The sequence below is a fragment of the Betta splendens genome, chromosome 5 (genome assembly GCF_900634795.4).
Source record: "Betta splendens chromosome 5, fBetSpl5.4, whole genome shotgun sequence".
Taxonomy (NCBI): Eukaryota; Metazoa; Chordata; class Actinopteri; order Anabantiformes; family Osphronemidae; genus Betta; species Betta splendens.
Window position 1 is genome coordinate 177,688 of NC_040885.2, and position 24,833 is coordinate 202,520.

Sequence of the window (24,833 nt, forward strand, 5' to 3'; positions counted from 1 at the left end):
GAATTGAATTTTCCACTAAGCAGAAGGGGGCCTGACATGGATTTTCAGCAGAAATAAAATATTCATTGGAAAGACCCACAATCTGGACAATTTCCCCACTGTAAGCGAATACTCAGCGTTTACATTTGTGGAGATCACTATTCATAGGACGTAAAGGAAATCACAAATGATTTCACCAAGTAACTGGATTATTTGCAGTCTTTGAATTACAATCATCCTTGTGAAACCACTGCCTGTCTTTGTCTTTAACTGCATACATATAATTAATTAATTGAGCAAATAATTAACACAATGATTGCACACATGTCTAAAATGTAGGTGGAGATGTGTGGTGAGGTGTGACGAAATCGATAAAAGTTACATATCTGCATGTGACAACTGAAAAAAGAAAAACCTAACATCTAGAGCAATATACTCAGCCCAACCAGTCATGTACTATGAAACCCAACCAGACCACTGCCTGACTCCAACTCTGACATAAAGCTGTAACACCAGAGCTGCCAGTCTCAACAATCTGTCTCTTCACCGGCTTCTTATCACCCTTGTCCAAACTGAACAGTGGACCATACATTTAAGCTCACGTGGCCCTCGATGAACATCAACCGTGTCTCAGTCAAGCTCAAGTTAGGATCCCTCCTTTATTCCGAAGCTCACTGGAAAAGCTTTGAAGCATATGATGGTTGTCTTGAACTCTGATGCATGTTCTGTAGTTTCTCCTTTTAAATCATTTATGCAGAAATCATTTGTTGCATGTTGAGTGTCTTGTGTGCGGGTAACACAGGAAGCTGCAGCATCAGGCCTCACTGGGCTCTAACTCCAAGCCTCTGTGACCCCACCCCCCCCCGCCCCAGTCGTTAGTCTTTTTACCAGCCACTCACACAAGGGTGCCATCAACAGAGCTGGCAGCATGTCTGTGTGGAATGCACGACGGCAATTTACGGTCACTCACTCACGGTCAATAAACACGGGTGAGCCGGAGCTCGATCCAGTTCTTCCACTTGTCATATAGAAGCATTACACAACACAAAGTGGAGGTTTAAGGGAAATTAGGCCCCGAGACACCACTTATAGTGCCGACATATACAGTATAAGAGTGCGGTTACACACAAAGTCAAAGCTCATGAGACACCAGTCTGGATTTGGACACTGCCTGGACGTAAGAGCCCAATATAGGTATCGGGGTTAAAAATAAAAAGGCATGTGGCACAGCTGTGAGATTTGTGTGCCGTCAGCCTACTTAAATCACAACAGCTGAGAAGACAAGGGACTGCCTCTCTACCTTCTCCTCTCCTCCCCTCCGTTTCTCTCCCTTTCTCTCTCCAACACATCATCTTTCATCTTCCTACCCTGACACACATTTTCTCATTTCTGTTGTATCCGCGTCTAAAGATAAAGCCGCCCACTCCTGACGACTACATTGGCAGCCCAACAAAGCAGCACCCAAGGGAACGGCAAGACTCAAGTGATGCTTGTACACTTGTCACCAGTTAGTCGTAAATCACTGGGGAGAAGAAAAAGAGAAAACCCAAATGGCACTAGAAGTTATAATCACACTGACACTGGAGGACGAGTGCGCAGATCATAAAATGCCCAAACTGTCACTGTATCCGTGACCTCTTGAAATTAAAACATTCCACGCGGCCTAAAATCACAAAGATACTTTTCTAAAACACACTATTGACCTAACGGCTCACTGTGGGGACCAGCCATCCAGACCCAAAGTGTCAAATCCTCCAAATTTACACCACCCAAGAGAAAACTCTTGACACCCGGCCAAAGACAACTCCCCTCCACCAATCAGTGCCTCGGAAACCGGCACGGACAAATCAGCAGTTGAATGAAGAGGATGAAAATGTTTAAAAGTTACTCACCACTTCCCGTCGTCCCCACTCGCTGTGCTGGGAATGAAGTGGAAAGGAGGGGGGGGGGGCACAAACTAAGCAGCAAGAGGATCCAAGGGGGAGGCAGAGAGAGCAGCAGCGGTGCAGCAAACACTTTCAGCGGCTCATCTTAATTGAAAAAGTCTGTTTCATCTCTCTCGGATCGGCAGCACACGTGGGACAGGACGGGGAAAAGTTATAATTGCCCCGGGGCGGACGTGACGAGGGAGACAAGCGATTCTGCCCCGAGATGGTCGGCGGGGTGAGAGCAGGAGGAAGCGGGGGGATGACAGAGGGCTTTTCACCAAACAAATGCAATCAGGGGTGACCACCGAGCTGGCTGCTGAGAGGGCAAACAGTCAGCAGCATTAACCCCTCCCGCCGCCTGCCAACTGCAGTCAGCGCTTTTCCCCTGCGCCCCTTCCCCACAGGCACTCACAGGCCTGCGAATGTTCCGGCAGTTTTCTGTGTTGACATCATGTGGGAACAGGAAGCAGAGTCAACCTTCCACGTTACTTTACCGAAATCATTTGAGAATAAAGAAGATTTTCCACTTATACCATATACACGTAAACGCTTCGTACTTTTTATCAACTAACCTTCCTTGTGTTTCAAATTCATGAGGTAGGATTCCTGCCTCTTTCACACAGTAGCCATCCATGCTGTGCGTGAACACAATGAACAGTGTTACAGTTTGATGCAAAGGATGTTGTGTAACGACTGATCTTTTAAGTTTATAGAAATGTACTAGTGTAGTACTCCCACTTCAGCAGTCAATCAGTCTACCCTCCTGCAGATCCACAGGGCCAGTGGTTTATGGAAACATCTGCTAGAGCACTTCTTAAAAAAAAAAAAAACAAGACTAATGCGCATTCAGTGAGCAGCGGATAACTTAAATCAGCCCAAGTTGCCTGTGTCCTTGTAATAGGTCTCTCGATGCCACATCCTGAACTAATCGTAGGCCAAAATGGCTGAAATACTCCCGAGCCCCCCTTCCTTCCCTCCCTGCCAGTCATACGTCAAATCAGTACAGGAAGACGAACAGCGAAGGGGAGAGCGAGCACAGTAGAGAACAATCTATCTCTGTGCAGCTCGACTTTGAGGTGTCTGGCGTCGGCGGCGACCGTGATGCGGGCAACATCACGTCCACTGTGAGGTGCAAAGCACTGTTCTAGAGAGCACACGGGAGCCGTATTCAGCTGTAAATCTGGAGAAAATCTGGAGAGCAAGAAGGTCTGAGCGCAAAGGGAGGAGGCCCCTGTCCTCACCTGACAACAAAGACTCGTATTGTTTCCGCTAAGCGTATGCACAGCGTACTTTACATTTGGCAACGTGCTGCATATACCCAGGTATGAGAAGAGAAAGGTACAAAAGAAACCAAACACAGGACAAATGTGGTCTTTTACCATAGTGTCAATCACCAGCCTTAATCACACACACACACACACACACACACACACACACACACACACACACACACACACACACACACACACACACACACACACACACACACACACACACACACACACACACACACACACACACACACACACACACACACACACACACACACACACACACACACACACACACACACACACACACACACACACACACACGTAGATTAAACTAGTCACAGGCAACAAGCCACAGTATGTCATGTTTTCCTCTCGGCTACTATGGAAACTGAAGCTCTGCAGTCCTCATCATTTAAATCTGGTACAAAAACCGACTATCACACCCAAAACATGCTGAGAGTCGCCCCGCTGTGCCAGCAAAAGAAAAACAGCAGAAGTCACAAGGAAAGGGGCACCGTCTGGCTGCACGCGAGAGCCTGCTTACGACAAAGGAAAAAAGCCCTCACGCCTCTCTCCCCTAATGACCGACCTCATGCTTTTCAAAAAAAAAAAAAAAAAGCCCATTTGTCCCTGTTAAAAACAAGAAGCGTGTGCAGAGGGCCTGAGGTGCGTCCAGGAAGAGGCGGCGAAACGCCTCCTCATCACTCAGTCCCCACACAGAGAGGATAAGTCATGTACTCATCCGCCTCTTCCCTACGGGAACAAATGAAGTTATCAATCAACCTCACGGTCCTGGGGGGTGGGGGGGGTGGGGGGTGCAGAGGAGCGGAGGGAGCAGAGCCGAGGTGGACGAAAATGCGACAAAACAAGATGGTTTTAAAGCAGCAGAAACACTATAAATAGACTTTGCAGTAACAATACTGGTGTTAACAGCACCTATTTTATTATTAATTACAATGTGTCTAAAGAAATTGAGCCTAATTTACACATTAACCACAAGTCTGTAAGGTTTTCCCCAGATCCACAAAACACTTCATGATAGTCTGGCTTATTGTTTCGGGTTTTACAGTCTGCAGCCTTGTTGCCTTTAACTGCGTCCCTCTCATGAGACCCTTGCCAAGTTCAGCTTCATTTTGAAAAAGATGTGTAGAACCTTACAAAAGACATTACTGCAAAGCTTTAAGCTGACAATTATGCTGGTAAAGGATCCTCACTTCTCTCAAAATGCTTAGATAAGAAGAGAAACCAAACAAATTTCATTCTGAGGCATTCACACAAAATTGCTGCTCATGAGATCAGTCAACTTTGTGTTGTCTAGACACTTTTTAGGGCCATCATCGTCACATGTAGCCACAAAAAAGGGCCTTGAATGCAAAGAGTACAGCTTAGCCATGAACTCATCATTTGATGGCTTCTGGCTGTCAGTTTGTTCTGCCTATGAGCTTAAGCTGTGTTTCTCCCTCATAGGAGCGTGATGGGTGACAAAAGGTGAACCTAAAAGACTGAGAGCCAAGAGTGACACTCTATGGGAACGAAGCGCAAGAATGAAGAAAGGGAAAAAGAATACAGAGAGAGAGAGGGAGTAGAAGCATGTAGGCTTTTGTTTGAAAGAGAATAAAGACAAAGTGTGATAGGAAGGAAAAAGGAAAATAAATGGACTGTGCAGCTGGGAGAGAATTCAAGAGACTGAAATAGAGGAGATGTTTTTTTCTCTTCTCTGGCCTGGCAGTCAGCCTTTTGGCAGAACCTGCGGTCTCCTTTGCAGATGGGTAACCTTGTAGAGACATACATAAACAAATAAATGGGGTAAAACTGAAGAAAAGCAAACTTTCGTCGTAAAAAAAAAAAATGTCAGGGGCGAAGCATTACAGCTAACCGTGCGGCGAAGACGAGAGCACATTGGACAAAATATTTTTCACAGCTGTTTCTGATCTGTTTGTGCTTCACGTGGACTGAGAAGAGAAGTGAGGAAATAAAGGCAACGAAAAGATGCTGACAGTCAACAGCACGTTTACCGCATGCACGCGCACACGCACACAGTTAACAACGTTCTCACTGAGCTCCAGGGCCAGTCTCTCCACTTAGGGAAAGGCTTACATTTCACAACACCCAGCTGTTTCATTTGTACCAGTAAAGACCATGAAAATTCCTGCTAACAGCGAAAAGGCTCATCACTATGGACACACTTACACACACTCCTGCAATCCTTGGGAACTCGAGAGAGAAGAAGTTCAAGCCATTAGGGCTTTTATTGTTGATGTATGTCTTCATCTTTCTGTCCATCTCATCCTCCTGTTTCTTCCCCTTCTAAAAACTCAACAAATCTTAAATGTCTGGGGGTTAGTGGACACACATGCACACACACACGTTTATTCGCAGCACGTTCACACACTCCCACATCCATTTTAGCAGTCATCCCATTTAGTGATTGTGTCATTATTAACTGTCCGTCTCCGGTAAAGTACACAGCAGCTAATAACCTGTGCAAAGTGGGTGTCAGAGCTGTCAGTCAAACTGTGCAAACACCAGCTGTCTGCGTGATGACAAGACCTTTATGAAATCAGCATGTAACAAGAGGTGAGTGGAAAAAGCTTCTCTGCACCCAGTGAAATTTAACTCCAGCACATTATATCACAGAAGCTTTCAGGAAGTGCAAAAGCATAAAGAAGTCTATGAAGCAAACTCCCCACAGCAGCGATATACAAAGCTTGCAAAGATGTTGAGCATTTCTTGGACCACTGCCTCTCAAACCTTCATCAAAACAGACCAAAAACACCTGATTCTCTCTCTACTTGGCTGCTTCCGTAAAATGGATGTTGGCTGGTTTTGCCAAATTCAAGATGCCCCATTATCATTAATATAGTGTAGTATGCCCCAGAGGTTGAGCCTTACCTCTAGACATTATTAATTATTAAACACATTTAATTATTTATAGAACCTGCTAAATGGTAGCAAAAATCGATTTGTTCTAATTAGGAAAGCTCATTGTTTCATTGTACTCTTCAATATTCTCCATTGTTAAGATTCTGTCGAGTCTATTTTGAAAATTGCTTTTTGTAAAACCAAGCAGCTTAGGGTTCATGAGAGAAAACATTCAAAGCAGCAAAGTCACCACCAGTTACTGAAACAATCCAGGCTCTACCAACTACATAAAAGCCATTAATGCAGCTATATCTGCCTCATGACAGCAAATATGATAAGATAAATAGTTACACCCTAGGAGCTTATTGCTAAACACATCACATTACCAACCATCTGGGAGAACCCCTCAGCAGGAGCCTTGACAATACATGCACAGTCTCCCATTAATTCAAGATTCGAGAACTCACGGGACACACACAGTTAGTCTCAGCTGAGTAATCGATCATTAAATACGGCCCATCTGCACTAGCTTTTCTGATTTAAACCCAGCAACTCATCACCAATAAATGAGCTGCAATGAAATCAAACCCAAACTCAGCCAGGTCAGATTAGGCCATGACCTGCTTGGATTATCTGTGTGTGGGGCCATAGTTGGATCATGAGTGTGCTCACAATTCTGAACAATGTCTGAGTGTCGGAGGAAACTGTCTAATTCTTGACCTAACCACAAAATGCATCCCCCACATTCCTTCATAAAAAGGATCAGTTGGTGTCATGTGTTTATAGTGTGCTTCTTTTGTGTGTGTTTGTGTTTGTGTATGTGTGTACAGTTGTGGGTCTTCGTGGGCGAGGTGCTGCATTTGTTTAGCACTCCAGCCACATTGATGAACTGCGGCTGAAAGCCTCATGCTATGTAAATCCTAAGAATAAGTCCGCTCCCTCCTCGGACCGGCGGAGGGAAAAAAAAAAATGGCAAAAACCTCCCTCGAATAGCGATTCTAAGTGTAATCCTCCAGAGCTAAAGCTCTCACAATGCTCACAAATATAAGAACACAAGCAGAGAACGAGGCGGAGGAGCTGAAGCCGCTGCCTTACTGGCGAGTGTGGCTGCACAATATGCGATTCCTGGAGTGTTTCCAAAAGAGGCGCGTGGCCTCCCCGTTGTGAAAACAGCTGAGGCCTCCCACCCCTCCTACCGCTCGGCAACACACACGAGGTCTCCCGGGATCAGCTCTGTGTGACACAATCAATCAGTGGATATTACTATTATTGACAGTCTCCAGAAGAGTCTCCTTCTGTTTGATGATCTGTCGCACCCTTTTTTTTGGCCCGTCTTTCTTCCTCTCATGTGTTTCTTTGTTCTTCTTTCAGCCTTACACCAATGTTGGGGTTCAGGAGCATTTCTCTCTTATTCTGTCAACACCTTCCATTCCATAGACCTCTCGTTCCTTTTTCATTTCCTCCAGACGAGCACAGGCACACAAATTCATTGATCCCAGCCTCTAACCAAAATCAGACAACAACAAAAAAGATTCTTTCCTTTGAGGGGGAGGAATGAGGAGTTAGGGAGGGCGTCACATCACAGGAGCTCATGCATATTTCATATTTACTATGATACACTTTCTGCTCCATGCATAATGCAGACACTATTTAAGGATGAGCGTTGGGAGGTGAGAGGGGGATTTCAGTGGGGGAAATGAAATGGAAAATGAGATACCACCAGCTCGTGGTCCATCACGCCACGGTTTGAACACGGTGGGCTGGCAGAAAGCCGGTCATCAGAACAAAGAGCAGACAACTGTCTCCACTCTTTAATCCAAGAGAACATGTGATGCACTAGGAGTGTGCGTTTCTATATTCGGAGGAAAAATACCCAAAAGGTCAAAGGTCATTCATTCTTTGCAACAACAAAGCTGCAGCTTATGCTTTTACACACAGTAACAACACATACAACCAAAACAGCAAAAATAAGCCCAAGTTCAAATACGGTGGAACCATCCTTTAATGGAGGGAGGTTCCACTACATGGAAAAAGAGAAAACACAGAATTCCCCAAGCACTAGCTAATGTTCCCCCTACGTGCATGATCCAGCTCCAGTTAACCAGATGTCATATATCAGCCTCTCTGTGAGGAAGCCAAGCCACTTGTCCCATCAGCAAAGCTTTCAAAGCATATGGTTCGAACATCCTCTGCGCCCCGACTTAACATTCAACAGAAGACTGAGAGTCAAAGGGGGTGAATGACGGTGACAAAGGAAATCCCTCCTGTTCACTGGCTTTAATACGAAGCTGTGAAAGATTCCTCTGCTTTATCAGTGGACCCACATCTAGACAGGAAGTGGGTTCTAAGTGGACGCTGGAGGAAGAGAAGAGCCTCAGACGTCTATCACCGGGATGGAAACGGGGCAATAAGCTTTGTGGCTGCAGCCTGTCAGTTTAACGAGGCCTGATGCTGTCCTTCCTCTCCTTTTACAGTCTCACTTTCCCTCCACGTGTCAATGAGTAACTCTCTCACACTCTTTGACTCCTTCCTCTCCGTGCCTGCTAATGGTTTCAGGAGCGCCGTCGGACGGCGAAAGACGGAGTCGATTTTCAGTCATGTGTATTTCAATCCAAACCATGTCTTTCTCCCCTCTCTACAGCCCCATCCCGCAAGCCAGACGCACAATGCATCGAAAAAACCATGTACTGCAAGAGTCCAGTCCAATTCCAGTCAAACAGATGTCATACATCAACCCCTCTGTGAGCGAACCCATGCAAAGAGAGAAGAAGAAGGGAGGGAGGAAAATAAGGAGGAACAAAGGCATTAACAAGTCAGACCCCACAAGCTACCACACACACACACACACACACACACACACACACACACACACACACACACACACACACACACACACACACACACACACACACACACACACACACACACACACACACACACACACACACACACACACACACACACACACACACACACACACACACACACACACACACACACACACACACACACACACACACACACACACACAATTACACGATTGTAACAGTTGTGTAAATGTGCTTACCACAAGCAAAAGCTTTTTTTAAAAAATACCATTTACGTTCCTCTCTTACCCCCCCCCGCTGTCTCCAGACTTTCTCTAGTAAACAATAAACTAATTTGAGGTGAATTTACTCACTCTTCCATTGAGACTACCCATTGTGCTTTTGCTCTCAGGCTAAGAGGCACCATGAAGGTTGTCAGATGGGGTCATTATGATTTGTTGGTATCAAGCAGGAGTCATCAGTTACAATAGAGAGAGGGCTGGCAAGATGGGGAGATGATGGTTGGGCAGTTTAATGGAAAGATGAATGAGCCCAACGCATGGCTGTGTTAAGCGTCCTGGGTAATTAGGTTCAAATTAGACAATGGGAAAAAAATGTATGAAATCCAATTATTTACTCATTATGTCATTGTGGGCTATCTAGAGTTCTGCTAAAGTAGTAATCAACTTAATAAATAAAAATAAGACACAATAACTGATAACAATAATACAATAACTTTCCCAGAGGTGCATCCCTACAAGTCAAACGATATGTAGATAAAGGAAAATCCACATTTTTGCAAATATGATTATGCTCTAGTGCCTCTTCAACCTGAAGAACAGAAAGAGAGATAAAAAATAGATGAGGAGGTGTAAATATAGTTCAAGTATCTAAGCACCAAACCAAACCGGTTAAGTTGCTTGAATAATGGATGGATAGACAGATTATACAAGCTTTAAAGTTCTAAAAGTCCATGAAACCATGATGTAAATGTGAGAGAAATCGATTATGCATCACCACAAACTAACTTCTACATACTCATAATCAGCTAATAAAGTGTATAACCATTAATATTAAAATATTAAACTAGCAGCTAAAAGGTGAGCGGAGTTCAGCGCCTGTCGGCATAGGATAACGACCATCATTCCTTAATTCCTCTCTTCCCCGTCTCTGCTTTCATCTTCCTCCCTCCCTTTTCGTCACTGCGCTGGTGTCCTTTCTGTGTCCGGGCCTTTATGTTCATGGTTCAGGGGCTTCTATCTGCCTAAAATGATTCTCTTGTGGCACCATGAAGCGAGACAGAGGGGGAAGAAAAAAAAATCTCATTAAAAAAAAAAAAGGGATCATCAGCTGTCAACTATCAGTTCGGCCCCAGCCGCGCTTGGACATGGAAAAAATACAAATGGCTGAAAGGCCCAGCAGTAATTTGGAGCACTGCCATGCTGTACATTGGACTGTTATTAAAGAAAAAACATTGGCAACATCCAAAACTATGAAACATCTGCTATCAATGTATTTGTATTGAAATATCAATGAAAGACATTTAATGATAAATTAAAGAAAGATTTTTTTGAAACACATTAGGTTCTTATTAACTGCTCGACTTCAGGTACTGAGAGACGTCAAATGCTTATCTAGCTCTCATGAGAATCAAATTGTGTTAGACCTGCAAATAACTACTTACTATTGATTAATCTACTTAATTATTTATTGATCAAGTTCAAGCTTTTCAAATTTGCCATGATATTAAATGGACAAAAATACAGAGGCTTCTTAATTTGAGAAGATTTGATTTGATTAAATCCTCTCTTTTGGCACAATAACAGAAGTCACAAAGGTCTAATTACATGTAGCATCATTCTGTACCATAATTGTTGAAGAACATTTTCAAACCAAATAGTAAGTTCTGAATGTCCCTTTCTTCTTTTATTACCACTTGCATTGCAAATTTTCACCTGGAAAAAAGTTGCCTTAACTCATAAAAACACCCCGTTCCAAATTCAGGTCTCATTAGCTAAACTTAAAATGAGGTTACTTTTTGCACTACAAAAGGTTGGAAAAGCAAAGATGTAAATTGAGGCAAAAGTGAAAATGGGAGATTATGAAAATAAAAAGCCATACAGAAAGAAAGAGACACTTCAAAGAAGAAGAATCTTTTCTTCTGGTGCAGCTGGTTCATCATCTCTGCGAATCAGCAGCCAATTTACACCACGAGGAGATGAACTCGCCAAGTATAGCCAACACAAACCTAGGCTGAAAGCAAGAATCCACTGAAACTCCAGTGGCTTCTCCCACCTGCGCTTCTCCCAGATTCCTTCTGCTACCAGGTAATACTGCTCAATATTCAGGGCTCCATGAAGGTCAAGTGGTAGCTCAGTTCTGTGCAGCTCATGAACACAAACCAACGGGTTAACGGTGGTTGATCAGGTCATCCAACCTGCACGTTCACTCAAAACACTGCACTAAGTCCACTGTGGAGGCATGTGGCCCCGTTCACATCTGAAGCTTTGAAGTGAGAGACGAAGTAGCAGTCAGCAGGGTTTACTAACTCACTGTGTATGGATCATTGGCCGGTCTGTGTATAGACACCATATGGAAAACCAATTAGACGCCACACAAATCACTGAAGGGCCCAGTGTGCTGAGCAGGGATAGCTCCGGATGCTTTTCCAGCTGTGGGTTGTGAACAATGAGAAAACCTGTCCACTTCTGCCAGGACTGTAGTGCCATGGAAACCTTTACCTTAGTCCATATAGGAAATATTGACGCACGGCCATTTTATACGTTACGTCTTCTCAGTGACAAGGCAAAATAAGTGATTTCTTCAGAGAAAGTGAAAACAAGCGCATCAAGAAGAGAAGCTGTCGACTGCGGCACCCGGCCCACACAGCAGCAGCACTCGACCTCACGTAATGCCCGCCTCCACATTAGCACAACTCCGCTTGAACCTTCGTTCCATTAAGGTGCTGCACACACGGTCTCCTGAAAGGAATAATTCACCGCTGCCGCAATTCAAACCTATTTCAGGAGAAAGCTGCCCTGAAATGGGATGAGTCACGGCGCCAAAGACCATCGGAAATATCACGGAGAAGAGTTGAAGAACAAGTTGCCGTGACGCAAGAGAGGAGAAAAAAGGAAAGCGAGAGTGGGAGCGACAAAAATATCATGACGAGAGCAAACCGACCTCTGAGCCGAGCACCTAAACACCTCCTAGATGAATGGGCCTGATTATTTATTGACTGAAACTTGGGGCTGATTGCTCCTAACAAGCAGACGGATCAGTCTGACAGAAACGTCCTCCTACTCTGGTAATAATTGGTTTAGTTTGCGCTTGCTTCATGCAGATTGTGGCTGAACTGCTTTAAGTCCAGGTCAGAGGTTTCAATCTGTGAGATCACTGTCCAGAGGCATCTGTGGGAATTATTGTGTCCCATTAGTTGGTTTTTAATAAACTGCTGTCTCTCCTGGACTATATATAAAAAAGAAAAAAGTGACACTAAGCTTTGATGAGTGTTATTCATCAACTTGCTATAATTACAAAAGCATTTTGTGCAAAAGGTTTAAAACCAAAGCTGGGTACTAAAGTAAAGCACATGGTAGTTTCTATTTATCACTCAATTTCCTGCGAGAGCGAACATTTAATGAAAATCACCTGTAAAACATCACTGGCTTTGTACAGTTTTACAGTGACTTGGCATGTAGCAGGGGAGCTGCTTGCCAAGACTTTGTTCCAGTGACATGCATCTGCTTCAGTTCCTGTTAGGACGCTGTAACATCTGTAGCAGGAGTCCTTATTCCTGTGTCTGAAGATGGCTCTCTGTGATTATGGAGTTTGAGCTTGTTGTCGTGCCGCAGAATTAATAAGTCTAAGTCGAATGTTAATGAGCTATTTGCAGCTACTGTCAGACAGATGAAGACCAATTTGATGGATGATGCTATCAAAAATAAACCCTCATACAAATGGGCAGGTAACCGCAGTGTCAGTCTGCTTCCTGTAGTGTAATGATTAGTCCTAAATCCATGAATGAAAGCATTTTGACATATGATCATGACGGATGTCCACTTAGCAAGTGAACCCAAAATCTAGCTGCCCTGTCTGCCAGGCGAACCCCTGGACTGAAATAAGTCCCACATGTGAACCTTCAGCAGAGGCGCGACCTTATTAACCCTAAACAAGGCCCGAGCTCCGCCTTGCAAATGACACCCCTCACCCCTCTAACCCGGCCCCGTCCAGCCCTCGATGGCTGACTGACACACACATACACCACATTACTGGGCATGGACGCATGGATGCACACAAACTTGCATTCTGTGAGGAGGAGGTTTAAGCATCAGAAGGATATTAACGCAGCTCTGAGACAGCTGAGTTCTAGTTGCACCCTGATGGTTTTGCTATTGCAGGTTTTAGTTCCTGCAAATGAACAGTCTTTGCATTCAATTGTACAGGCGTACCTAATAAAGTGGCCAGTGGGTTTGATGTACAGTATGTGACACTAACCACAGGGGTTAGGTTTATAACTCTTGGAAACAAGACTTAAAAAAGATCTATTCAAACCTCAAAATTATCATGATTGCTAATAAATGTCCAACTTTCATGTTTTACGTTTCATTTAGTTTTATCACATCCACCTCCAGCAGGAACATGAATCAATGTTTACACAGCGAGTGACTAATGTACTGAAAGTCACAATGAAGGGCTGAAAACATACAATCCACACACGCAAACTCATACAGGAGAATCAGCTTCAGGGACGGGCAGATGCTCAAATAACATGTCTCTCTATCTATATAAAATAAGCCCATGTGGAAAAAAAGAGACTATTTCACCAGTAATTACAACAGGCAGAGGGTCCGAGACATAACCTATGCTCAACATGAGCGTCTTGGTGTTTCCTATTTGTTGTGCAACACTGACTGAACAGTCATCCACGCAGCTTTGCAGGTCGTCATCACAACCCCCCCGTGTCTGTCTCATCTTAGTTTACTTGGCAGAACATACACAGATGCATTTTTATCGCTTTCCCCTCATTACAACCTTTTACGACTTGCAGATGTCAAATATACGAAATCCAATGTCATCAGTCAGTCAGTGAAGCAAAGAAAATAACCGTGAGTGCGTGTGTGTCTTTGCAATTGTCTAGTATAGATCCATCGTGTTTGAGAAGCGGTCCCACTCTGCCTGCTGTTGTCTCACATCAATTGATCAAAGCAGACGGGACATCTCTGTGCTAATGACATGCACCGCTAGTTCTGACGCTAGAAAGGGAGACAGTGACCCGGGCCTCGACGTTCAGGTGATTACACAGTTTAACCTTTTCAAAATCTAGTTTCCAGACTGCCACATACGGTAAATCAATACGTGTATGTCTCCATGCAGCTGCAGCCACAGATGAATGTTCCAAATGATGTGCTGTGCATCAGCCCTCTTACAGTCAGACCCGGGATGTGGGGCCAAGAAGACAAAGAGGTGAGTGAAGAGGGCAGCGAAGGTGACGTCAGTGAGACCTACAACACTCGCTGTGGTCTTTTGACTGCTGGGCTCATGTCTCCCTGAGTTTTTACACCATCAAACTACTGTAAATTAAAATTATTCATGGATGTTTTGTTTAGTGGTTCAACATGTGGTGTTGCCGACGGATCAAGAAGCAAGAATCAAAGCAGAGATAAACAGCCAGTCTTTCCAAAGAAGGAACTAAATCCATTTGGAGAGCGCTCAGTAATTGAAGCATTTCAACGTGTTTGTTTCATCTGCACAAAAACCTTCAGTCGCCATAACTACCGGCGACCTTTCCACAGAAGCAGACTAATTGCAAATAACTACAATCAAACTTCTGCTAATCCACTTGAGTGTTTAATAGAATTGAACTGTCACACACACTAAGCTTGGACACAAGTGTTCCCTGTCCCCAACCCAACAACGAAAGCCCACAGCATACTGATGAAAGCCAACACAAACAGGAGCAAACTTCCACAAAGATCACATATACACACACGCACACACGCACACACCCCCTATTATTCAAGGACTTGGAGCACAGCTTGTCTGAGTTAAAGCATCTGCATTTCAAACAGGCCAAGGGTGGAGCAGAGACTCCAGAGAATCGCCTGCTTCATTTTGTCCTACAGTACTTTCAACAGCACCTTCCAACATGATGCGCACACACACACACGACAACAAAGACACAACAAATGTCCAGATGCAGGAAACGAGTGGAGCGTGTGAAACAAAGAGGACACACTTTCAGTCCATTGTACTAAGACTGGAACATGAGATTTGGCTTGAACGCGACCATAAAAAGTAGGGCACGCGTTCTGGCTCGTGTGTCAAGCTATTAAATATTACAGGTTACATTCGTCATATGCTGCTGAGCACGTGTGTCAGCAATACGCCGACCCGCCACACGCGTGGGCCACGCCTTCCTGCATCCTTGAGGGAGCGCCCGCGTCCAACAGCTGCTGCAGCACGCGCCCGTCGCTCTGCAGCTGTCACTCACCGGCAGGTCGCATCCCACCTGTGTGGGCGACAACACTGGGGCCCGGAGGAGAGGGAGGCCGGACCATTCACAAGGCGTCTCACATGACGGGGGCTCGTTGTCATTACGAGACGCTTAGTCTTAGGTGTCAATCAGAAATGAGAGGCTTGACCTGACTGGATGGGAAACCGATCAGCAAAGCTTCGAAACGCGACAGATGCGGATCAAAAGCTGGCGTTTAAAGAGGGAAGAAGATGAAGAATGGCCTTAAAATAAATGAGAAGATAAACAAACAAACAAAGCCAAGAGTATCATAAGCCATCCAGATGGGAGGTATACACAGGCCCACATAACAGGAGAGAGGACTTTCCACACACTGTGGGTTACCCGATCTGTCTTACTCCTGTTTCATCATGAGGAGCTGCAGGCAAACAATTTACATTTCACACAGAATGTTCTCACACGACGTTCATTATATGTCAATTAGTTCCCGCTCGGCGACGGCATTAATGTGGCCGAGATGAGGAAGAGGAGGTTTGAGTTGAACAGATAAATAAATAAGCACACAGATAAACAGACGGGCAGATGGGAAACGGCCACGTCAGAATCAAACAAGGAACAAATTACACTCCAAGACCACTTATAAATATTGGAGGCTTTGATCCCGGCGTTAAACGAGCTGTTCGGTCTGTGGGGGAAATGATGAGACTGAGTAATTTGGACTGTTTGCCCCAGGCAGCGGGGTTTTACAGGGAGGGTTGAATCGAGGCGACGCTACGCTCACTGGCAAAGAATGCAGAGATACAAAGTGCAGCCGGTATCCCTGACTAAGCAACTTCAGGTCAGATTTACTGGTCTAAACTGATGATGCTGCGTTGATGCAAATGTGGACTGATGATACCACCGGTGGAGAGGAGAGAGCATGATGTGTTTAGGAACAAGTCCAGGACAATAAAAGCAGATAAGGTCGGTACAAGTCAGAGCCTAAACAAAAAGTGTCCAGACACAACCATCAGTGAACTCAAGGCCTTTCTCAACCCCATCCACAGGGCTGTGCACGCAATAGTAAACCCAGTCTTGAGAAACTGATGTGTGTGTGTGTTAGTGTTACTAATACTAATCCATCCACAATCTGAACAGCTTATCCTGGTGAGGGCTGCAGCACATCCTAGTTGTTGTGGGGCAAGGTTGGTCCGCCCGAATCATGTTGTCGGTTCATTACACTACACACTTCACCACTATTGCACATTTAAGCATCCAATATGAAGCACTGAAGCATATTTACATTGCTTTAACTTCGTTAATATACTGTAGTTATAGTTGTATATATGGCATTAAATGTTGTAAATGAACCAAACTCATAATGACATAAGAGGATGTCTATGCAACTTTTGCATACATTTTTTACAATTAGCACACTTTGTACCATATGTTACACATTTTAGAAAATCTTGCTGGAAATATGAAAACCTATGTTGTCCGTGACTTGTGAAAGCAATGTGAAGCTATCGTGTCAATTGATCTGCAGCCGAGTTGGTTCTTGATGAGCCTGCTGGTGTGGGAAAACCCCAGGGCACAGGAGTAAACGGGCAAAAAGGCCACTTGCTGGTTAAAAGCTGACCTCTGACATGGTAACAACGGGCTTTTGATTCAGCAGATCAGCTCATTGTGGTGATTCACTGTCATGTCTGATATGGGACAGCTTACATCTTATGTTATAACAGAGACAGTTGTCAGTCTGGAAGAAAGGTTTACACACATTAACGTGTGACACAGCGGTGTCGTCCATGTGAACGATCTTCTACACCGGTGCACATGACACCTGTTTTGATTTCACTTCCACATGTGACTTATTACTAATCTACTAGGTCACATATGCTCCCAGTGTTCAGTATCACAATCACAGTCAAAGCAAATCTGACCTCCTTCAACTTCAAACTTCAGTATCACTGCAGTCCATTTGGTAGCCACAACTACAAGAGTATCAGGTTGGGAAATTAATCACAGGGGGCTTTATGATTGGGGCGGGGGGGTCCTCCCTATTCTCTGGTTTCAGATTGTCAGACTTTATAAATGCAGGGCATACTCCACAGATCAGGGTCTCTAGGGCCCACACTGTTCAGTCAGAAGGAACCCGAGGAGGTTCTTCACATACAGTACATCCAAGTATTACACTCTGCAGACGTCTGGCTTTAATTCCCCACATGCATGTTTCTGTTTTATGTTTCACAAGCGGAAGTAAATCAGTCGACAGACGCTATTCTTCTAAAGCTGCATTCTCATATCTATAAACTGAAGACACAAACAAGTGCTCCGATAGCATTGAAGGCAAATAAAAATATACACTTTATCAACTGTATGTGGTGGTGAAAAAGCTGATAAAACACAATTTGGATCACAAAGTGCTAAAACCTTTCAGTGAACCATAGCCTATAATAACCACAAGAATAATGTCGCTCCTTTTGGGCATCTGCTAAAGCCTTTAGCTCTTCTGTATTACCGACCACAAGAAAACTCAGTCAGATGTGAAGTGAGCCACACCAGACTCTTTGTTTCTCTCTCCTGTGACTGCCTGACTAACTCCGTCTCCCCTCATTTGCTGCTGCTCCTATTGTCGCACTGATAGTGCCGCTCTCGTCTGGCTGGTTGTCAAGGCAGCGGGAAACTTACAGCGGAGTCATCGCCCAGGCAACCGGTCAACCTGCACAAGTAAACTTGGCCAGATGAGCGATAAAAAAGAAGAACAAGAGGCTACAGGGAGGAGCCAGGAGAAACTTTTAAACACACAGAGCGCTAATCGGACGAGATGGAGTAACGCACACACAGTTTTACCAAATAAGGGTGATAATGGATCGGCTGACGCAAGTTTGTCAAAACCCACTCCCATCATTCATCCGTCCTAATCCAAATGACTCAGCGTCTGTGTCTGAGCAGAGCCCACGCAGTCTCTTTGCAACACACAAGCAGAGTATGTCACATGCTCATGTCTTAACTTAAATTACTCGTTCAGCTTTGATCTGGGGCGTCTTCTCCATTGACTTAGTGAAAACATACAAACAGTTGTTTAAATTTACTTGCAAAATATACACAACTAGGGAGAGGTTTGGACCTCTACTGTACACTGATTTTCTGTCCAAACCGTTTCGACTAGTCGTAAAGAAGGTGCAAAGACTAAGATTTCACTAGCAATAGACCCAATGTGTCTGCAAATACCATAAAATCTGTTTTAAAGAAAAAGCAAGGAAAAACATCCAGAAATGTCCAAGATGCTGTTAAGGCTATTTATAACCTGCATACATTCCTCTGATCAGCAGCTCTGGCGATGTCAGCTGGTCGGCAAGTCGAGTTTCCTCTGGCTCAGTGATGATCTAACTGATGTTTTAAATGGGAAAGGTATAAGACTGTGCTTTTGAATCACGTATGTTAACAAGCTTAGAGTGGATTGATGTGCCTGCCATTCAGCACAGGCATTCACACACTCCTCTACAGGTATTCACCCACCATGTTTCTTTTAGATATGACTTTGTCTCAGTCATGGCAGTCACTATCCCACAGTCATCCTTCCACATCAATGAACTTCTTAATAAAAAAAAATTAACTGCTGTTAAATGGAAATATTGACACCCAATTTAAATTTTATAGAAAATTATGTTACAGAACAAATATAGAAATGTTCATGGTTTCAGAAAACACATCAGCTACACAACCACAAGCAGGATGAATAGTAGCCTTGTTGTGTACATGCTCAGCCAAGGTCCTAGTGAAGCAGTGTGTTACTTCTGGCCTCCATCAGAGGAAGCTGGCTATGCTTCAGAGCCTTTTTCATCTCCTGCTTCCTGCCCCCCTCACATTCTGCCTGCACCCAGATCAGTGGATAGATACCTGAACAGTCTGGCACCGAGAAGCGGCCCACTCTCTCATCCATGAAATGCAGCATTCACTTAAGGACCCGCTCTGCTATTAATACTCGCTCACCAATACACGTGTACACACGGGCACGTGGATGGAAGGGGAAACAAAGTGCTGGTGAACTAGTTGAGAGAAAGCAGGAGCGGCATCACGGCCCCCCCAACCCATTGGATTGAGTCCTGACTCATCCAGAACTGTGAGCGGGACCAAGACGACACCTCGCCCACTTCTCAGATGATGACAAATCGAGCACAGATGAGAGACGAGCAGGCGGAGGATGACAGAAAGGCAGGGAAACGGGAGAAAGTTCCTGTTTGAGGAAGCCAGTTTGTCCCTCAGCACCGCTTGATAGAGTGGCTGTTGAGGCCCTTTCTCCCAAATTAGATAGTCACAGTCAAATCCCTTAGGTCAATATGTCACCAATAATCAGTGGGCTGGCTTAATCAATAAACCAATCAAATCATTTAACACGGCAGAGTCATCAAGCTCCTTTGTTCCAGTTAAGAAAAATGAGGTTTGAGGTTTCACTGGGGTTTGGGGTCTGCAATAAAAATAGCACACATCATTAAAGTAATGGGAAGGTCACAGAGGAACTGTCAGCATCTCTTCAACCCGTAGGGTGACCTTATAAACTAAGGCAGGATCTGTCCGGTCTAATGTGCCACTGTTGGTCCGAGCATCTGACAAATGCACCTTCATCTGGACATTTTAAGCACTAGACCATGATACGAGGCCGACGACCAGCTTGCTGCTGTACAACGCTGACCTCTATTGGCTGCCGAGTTGCTACGGCTCTGATCAAGGATTTTCTCCTCCACATACTGTAGACATGCAAACACAGCCCGGATGAGAACAGGTGGCTGGACGAACAGAACGAGGGCTTGGATGAAACAAGGCAAGGAGAGAATCAAAGGGATCTTTGAAGTGGTGCACTGCTTAAACCTAACCGCGCTGGGCCGGCCGGATTTAAAGTGGATAGATGAGGAGATGCATGAATGAATGGGTGGAGGAGAAGGGGAGGAGAAAAAGGGATAAAGGGTGGAAAGAGCTGGAGTCACCAGGCTCAAAAACAAATGAATAAAAGTAAATATACTAACTGAGAAACCATACAAAAACATAATATAACATAAAAATCCTTCATTATTTTCCATCAATGCCATCCTCCCTGAACGTCTTAATTATAGAACAAAATCCATTTTCATTGTCACGTTGCAATGATATCAGCTGGAGTCAGAAGCCGAGACAAAGAGCAACGTTGGGAGCGACGTGAACTAAACGTGGAGACGAGGTGGGCGGGCGCGAGCGGGGCACAGTAAATGCTAACTTGCCGTGCGTATGACAGCGGTGAACCTGCCCCCTTTATTTCCAGTGACAGTTCAAAGAGAGTTTAGGCCGCTAAGCCTTCATTAAGGCACGGATCAGCGCCAGGGCAGAGATCGGGCCGAATCAGTATCCCCACAGAGAATTACACAGGTTTCCTGATGTGAGAATGGTGAAATCTAGCCACAAAAGACACAAGATCACTAGTCTGGCGTGTTGTGCCAATCTGTCACAACATCATCCTAGATTAAAAAGTGTTGCTTGTAAAGTAGATTTGCTCTAGTTTCATACACAACAACAACAGAGCAGGTTTTGTTTTCGAACTTTCTTCCTACACACACACACACACACACACACACACACACACACACACACACACACACACACACACACACACACACACACACACACACACACACACACACACACACACACACACACACACACACACACACACACACACACACACACACACACACACACACACACACTTCCGTTGAGAGTCTAGACTAAGGACTTTTCTGATGCCTATCGCTAATCCAGAGGCAGAGCCACCTGTTGGAGATGCCCTTGACAAGAGAAGCAGGGGAAACCCTGAAGATCAGGATCAGAGTAAAGCCAGTAGCTTCATTTCAGCTGCAGGAACAATGACAGGCTCACGCAGCTGTCATATACAATAAATCTCTACTGCATATGTCTGCTTTGATTAGAGGCAAAGTAAATAAGTGAAGTACGACTGAAGAACAGAAATGAAGTCATGATGATTAAACAAGACTTGAATGTCTTCCTGGGTGTCACCGTATATTTAAAATCATCTTTCATAATTTGTGTTTGTATGGCAACATTTTCTGAACATCCAAGAATAATTTTCTCAATGCGAGAAAAGTTAATTAAAAGCAAATCCCATTTCTGGTCTTCTGGGTACAGTTCCATGTTGATTCTGTTGCACATGAAGTGGTCCCTGGAGTTTAAAGTGTCCAGGCTGGACGTGCTTGCCACCTGCTGGTCAGTAAGCTACACTTCACCAGCACAGAGCTAAGCAACAGCTCCTTTAAACAGTATGAGACCAAGTTCGTCCAACATGCAGGTTCTTAACTTTATGCGTTTAAGTTTTTTTTTAAGCATTTACGGTTTTAAAACAGAAGAAGAGAAGATGGATGGGAAACGGTGATAAAACCAAAACAGGCTTAAAGTAAACTCATCAACTCCTCTCATCGCAAAGCGGGAGATAAATAAACTGTCCACAAACCAGACAGTTAACGTCACTTAGAAATGTGAAGTATTAATAAATCTATCTCGTACATCAGACCCTGACCTTTGCGCCGTGAGGGAGTGCAGCCAGCATGCGTCAGAGATGCTGAGGTGATGAAGTGGATTTCACCGTGCTTTGACAGGTGAACACTGACCTTTCCTCCCTCAACCTCTCCTCCGCTTTAAAAGAAGACAGCACAAAACCAATGTTTCTTCTAAAGAGCTTGCAAGCTGCAGACACTACTCAAAACCAAATACAGCTTAAACGCTGGCACCGGTGCAGCCCAGCACCTTGACGGCTCGCCCTGAACCCAACCAGGACCCAGCTCCTGGATCAGACTCCACCACCTGCTGCTATGCCTACAGAACCTCCAGGCCAAAGAGGCACGATTATTAAAAAAAAGACCAGTTTTGCACTGTTTCCAGCACTGGGATCCTCTCCAGGGTGTCATACGAACATTATTACCAGATAAGGGGGATCATTTCCTCCCATCTGATAGGGTTACAAATTTGTGGTGTTATTGCAACAAATCTAAATGAAAGGGCATAAAACATATATCCTGTGTGAAAGCAGCAATAAATTTGATTCTTATCGCGGTTTCACCAGACACCGGTGTGTTTTCTTGCCATGGGCGCCATGCGCTTCCCTACCTCTGCTCTTTAATACTCCCCCATGTGAAGAGGACCACTACGGGAATGCAGCTGTCACACCACTGCCTCTGTGTATACGTTGCGCGAGCCAATTCCGATGCAGGGAATTGATTGGAATTGGCCATCTGAGCGTCCCTTCCCTCTGCATCTGAGCTCAGCTCGGCGTTAACGCCAGCTGTGCTGCGCGGATCGCTCGTCTGCATGGGGACGTAGCGTTAATCGCGCCGTCTTGTGTGTTCACCTCTGTGTGGTCAGGGGTGACAGGAAGAAATGAGAAGAGGGGAACGCCAGGGAGAAGCAGAAAAAAAAAGAAGCTGCAGCAGGGAATAAAAGCCGAGGGAGGAGAAGGGACGTTCCCATCCCAACCAGAAAGGTCAAACTGTGATTTATATCCCCGGCTTTGCATTATCTGTGAGCATCAGTCATACGTCACGTAACCCTGCAGTCAAAGATTAACCTCCTCCGTCTCTACCAAGACAAAACGCCACATTTACACAACAAAAAGCCCAGCTTGACAAGGCCTCCGCCTCCCGACCCATGCGGCGAGTGCTACCATGGATGCGGCCGTCTGCTTCCAGCGCAGCACCGCTCCACGAGGAGACGGGCTGTGTCGCCATCGCTGCCAACAAACACACACCACCTCAGCGTAAATCAACCCAAGCCTCTATTGTGTGGCACCGACCACCAGCGGCTTCTTCTCCCCCCCCCCACCCCTCCCATCTCAGCCCAGGTTTTCTTGGCCGAACCAACTCATGCGCCTCGGCTCCCTGACGCCTTTATTTGCCAGGCCATCTTGTTAGCACAGTGAATAGCGGCGCCAGCCTGTGTCATGCAGATCTCCGCGGGTTACCGAGGGGACAGACGTCAGCAAGGCATTCAGGTCTCGGGTTAAAACTCAACTTCTCCCCGTGCCCCCTCCACACTGCTGCCGGCTCAAGTTTCAGCTAAGGCCCAGCTGCGAGCGAGGGCCCAGCTTTGCCCAGACCTGAACTAAGACTAAGGAAATGAAGCAAAAGGCATGAACCCTGCATAGCGTGGTCCATATCGGCGCCATGCTAACCCCTCTGCAGCGGCGTACATTAGCGGGCGCCGTGCGGAGGAGCGCCACGCGAGCTGCTCGATCGAATGGCTCGTTCACACTCAGGCGCATGTTAATAAGCCTGGTAATGAGTCTCATTAGCACAAAGAGGATCAATCAGGCCAAAGGCAGGCATAAATAATGCAGCGGGCGCGCTGTGCAGGGACAGTCTACTCCTGTTGGCTGTCTACAGCAGCAAGCGCAGCTTATCAGGTTACCTACAGCAGGCGGCCAGGTTGAGCTAATCCACCAACCGAGCGGCCTGACGGTGCAGGACCAGGCTCCTGCTTCGGCACACACAGCTTCCTCAGTTTAAAGAAGCAGTTGCTCAGCAGCGAACGGTCAAGAAGAGGCCGAGCGCCCGGCACAGAATCCTAATTTCACTTTATTCTCCTTGCAATCACATTCTTTCAGTCGCTAGGTTTTTTTTCTCTCTTAAATAAACTTTTTTTGTGCTTCAGAGTTTGCAGAGGAAAGAGCTTTTAATGCTGGTTAACACCCACGACTGAGGCAAACAACACCTACGGCGAATTCTTGAGGCCCGTGTTTTCGTAGGCCTGGGTGATTTTAAATACCCGACACCAGACTGGCTCCTCTGTTCACCGTGAATGAGAGACGGTCCAGCACACTCAGGCAACCGCCCGTAAACAGACCAGTCTGACAGAGGAGGGTAGAGGAGGAACTGTACATTCACTGAGCATTTCAACAATTGTTGATAATTCAGCGACGTCTGAGACATCGTAGTGACGGGGACTGCACTGCTTTGGCCTAAACGGCTACAAACAAGCAAAAAAAAAGAAAAAACAGCAAATCTATTTCAACTAGGCTTCAGTCGACTGACCATCAGACATGAACATCTGCTGTGATGAGAGCAGACGGTATGTGCACACCTTCGTCCTGCCCTCGCTGACCTCAGGGTCGCCTAAAGTCCACCGCATTCCCAAACACATTAGCACCGCACCTTGTTCAATCGGCACGGAACGACATTTACATTTGTCCGACAAAGAGCCGGGGAAATTCTTTGTGAAATTGGCCACAAAGAGCAGCGGGAGCTATAAAACCGCTTTTGCCTTTAGCCATTTTATTCTGGTTTGTTGGAGAGGAAAGAACTATAAAGACAGGCAATTACAGGCCGCATTCCTGAGCCCGCTGATGTCCCGCTAATGGTTTACAGCAAAGTAAACTGGATGGTTCTTAGGAATCGGATCCGCTCCTTCCAACACACTGTAGTTCCCAACACACACAAAAAGAAATTAACACACCTATAAAGGGAGGAGGCTTCTTTCTGCTTTGTTGGTAATT

General features: G+C 45.3%; 1 protein-coding gene across 1 annotated transcript in view; it reads right to left on the reverse strand.

Annotated features, from left to right (window-relative positions):
- Positions 1–24,833, reverse strand: part of prickle2b (prickle homolog 2b) — a 60,997-nt gene that overhangs the window by 34,703 nt on the left and 1,461 nt on the right. The window lies entirely within an intron of this gene.